Consider the following 3,406-nt stretch of genomic DNA (forward strand, 5'->3'; position numbering starts at 1 on the left):
AGTTGAAACCTTGGAGAGTTGATCTTCTTCTTGAAGCTCCAATCTTCTTCAATGGAGTTCTTGAGAAGAGAGAGAGAGTAGAGAGAAGGAGGAACTTTAGGTTTAGATCTTTGGGGTTTTGTGTTTTGAGTAACAAAAGTGAGGTAAATTGACTTAAAAATCATTATATACACGTCCCCTAAAGTACCCCTAAATACCCCTCACTCAAATGGACTCTTTAATGAAGTAAAAATAGATTTTTGAATTTCTGCTATTTTCGTCGCGGTAACAAGTCCGCGACGCGGAGCTGTTCCCTGAAGATATTTGGAATTAAATTTCGAGACAGTAGAGTCCGCGACACGACCGCGTCGCGAATAAACCTTTTTCTCCTTGGGAGAGCAAGTCCGCGACGCGCCCTTGTTCCCTCCAAGAGCAATTTACAAGCTGCCTTGGCAGTTTGCTTGGCCAAGGTTGGGGTCCCCCTTGGGGGCCCTTATGGTGGTCCCGGGGAGTCGTATTAGAATGTTTTGACCCTATAAATATATATTTACCTATTTTAACTCTTTTTACAAGATTACACCATCATACGACACTCCCAAACCTGCCCAAAACCTAAGGACACACTAGAACAGATTCTTCTCTAGTTTCCGACGTCGTGGTCGTTTCTTGACGTTTAGACTTTTACTCTTCCAAACCAAGTTAATTGCATTAGTTTAGGATTATAAACATCCTTTTAACTATTTTAAATTCATTATTCATAAGGTGAGGTTCTAACTTAAGTCATAGAATTTCCGGGGTTTTACAGTGGGTGGCGTAAATGCCCATGTTGCCTGAGCTCTTCGCAGGGCATGGCTGCACATGAACTTTTCCTTTGCCTTTTCCCCTATAGGAGGAAGTTTGGCTTGAGTAGTTCGTGCGGGCGTAACACCCTCATTTATCACAATGCCCAGTGCACGCTTGCGGGGTGGTTGATTCCTTACTCGTACCTTTTGTCTAACCATACCTACAAAAAAACATCGAATAAATCAATACATTAGAAACTGTTCAAAAAATTATCAGAGTTTAAAAATGTGCGGGTAAACTCGTTGAGTAGTTCGACGAGCCAAGTCGAGCTCGCAAAATGTTCCCGAATGAAATTGCTCAAATTCAGCACAAGTCGGCGATGTCCAGGGCCTTTCAGCGATTCGCCGACACCATTCGGTGAACTAAAAGTATCTTGCCGAATGTTACATAATATTTTCTAAAATTTGAGGCTCATAAGGGTGATCTAAAAATCATTCGGCGAGTTCAGACATATCACCGAATGTTACAATATCATTTAGTCAAATACGGAGGCTAGAAAGGCGATCCAGGAGCCATTGGGCGAACCGCCGAACCATTCGGCAAAATCGGCTAAGCTCGCCGAAAGGTCCTTCGTGCAAAATTTTGACCCCGACCTCCAATTTCTATCACACAACCCACGAGATTGAAATTAAACCCCTATTCTATGCAATTAATCCCAGACCCATACCAATAATGACTTCGGGGTACTCAGACTTCCGCCGATTTGTCCAAAATTGACCAATCAATGTATTTTTCCCTTAAGAATGACATCACCCGCTCTATCATTGGACAAAATTAGTTGATCGGTGTAATTGAGGTTACTCAGACTTCACCCACACCAGACCCAACAGTTAAGCAACACAAACCCACAATTTTTAATCAGTTAACACACGAGGTTTCACATTTATAAGCTAACACAAGGATAAACAAGATACGATATGGGCAAACACTAACAACGATCATTCAAACAACTAATATTACGCAAATAATTCAACAGGATCATGCATTTGGAAAATACTACAATTTTAATGGCGGGGTTCGAATAACCAACCTTAAGAGTAGACAAATGAATGCTAGGCTATAGAGTAAATAAGCAATCAACACACAAATTTCCTGCGAGCAGTTAATCCCCACACGAAATAACAAGTACAAAAATCTAGAATATGGTTGTGAAAGTGCAAAGGTCGGAAGATATGTAATGATGGAAGTTTTTGAATTGAAAAACAGTTCAGGCTGTGATGAACATTCAGTTCTCGCGCCAGTCGGTGACGCCCACTTATGTCGCCTACCATTCGATGAAGTGCCGAATGGCTCTTTTATCCACCGAATTTTACAGAACACCAGCCTTTTAGTTGGTCCAAATGGTGGTCCGGATCGGGCTCGCCAACTTGTTCGGTGAGTCGCCAATTGGTACCTAGGCTCTCCTAATTGATCATCTTCCCACAAATTTCAATTTTCAACCTGCACATTTAACACCCGTTATTCAAACAACAATAATAAAAGCTAAAAACTTGTGTTGCTTCCCAAGAAGTACTTTATTTAAAGTCATGGCACGACGAAGATACGCTTTCACGATTTATTCTTTGGGTTGACCATGGTATCACTAGGTAATCTTCCTTTTGGCCTTGGGTTCAAATAGGTCGAGATTTGACCCATTTGTGTTTCCAGCTTCTTAATCGATATCAAATGTGAAGTAACTTTTTGATTCAAAGATGAGACGTCATATTTCATTTCCTTTAGCACTTTGTCTGATCCTTCCACTTTGTTGAGAATGCGCGCAAGCATATCTTTACTACGGAAATTTCCTGGATCAACCCTTTGCTCTTTTGGCGTTTTACTCTCATGGGGAGGTACATATCTCTCTTTGGCACTGTCCCTCTCTCTTCAATTTGTACCACAATCACGCCATTCCCTATCACAGTCTCTCCAACCATCATCATGCTCTCTATTCCAACCTTGGTTCCCACCCAACCTTGGATAATTCAGGCGGAAACCTCCTCCTCGATTTTCTAAGAAGTGTACCTCCTCTTTGTAAATAACTTAAAATTTAACTTCATCGAGATTCACTCCACTAACTCCAACTGCATTCACAGCCTTAGAACCACTACCCATGGCATATTTTGACAAAAGATCCATTTGGGTCATCATTTATCCATGTTTTCATCCCCCTCTTGGTCCTTTTCTATTTGTTTCTTTTGTCCTCCTATAGGTCAAATGAGACACTTGATCTTCCCTAGTGTAGCAAGCACATTTAATCTTTGTCATCCCATCAAGAAGAGTAGATGTTATTTCAAACGGCTGTTGCATAAATCCTCCTTGGACAAGCTGGTCAACCACACCCTTGTTGATCAGATCTAGACTTCGGTAGAAATATTGTAACAACATGTTGTTCGGGAGTCCGTGAGTTGGACATTTGAGTAGTAACTTCTGAAACCTCAATTATGTCTCATGAATTGGTTCACCATCCAATCGTTTGAAGCCCTGAATATTATATCTCAATGCCATCATCTTCGAAGAAGGGCAAAACCTTACATTAAATGGATCAGTGAGCTTGTCCCAAGAAGTAATTGAGTCCCTTGGTAAGTCGGCTAACCAGTTTGTAGCC

Source organism: Solanum tuberosum, unplaced genomic scaffold (assembly GCF_000226075.1).
Source record: "Solanum tuberosum cultivar DM 1-3 516 R44 unplaced genomic scaffold, SolTub_3.0 scf00138, whole genome shotgun sequence".
Taxonomy (NCBI): domain Eukaryota; kingdom Viridiplantae; phylum Streptophyta; class Magnoliopsida; order Solanales; family Solanaceae; genus Solanum; species Solanum tuberosum.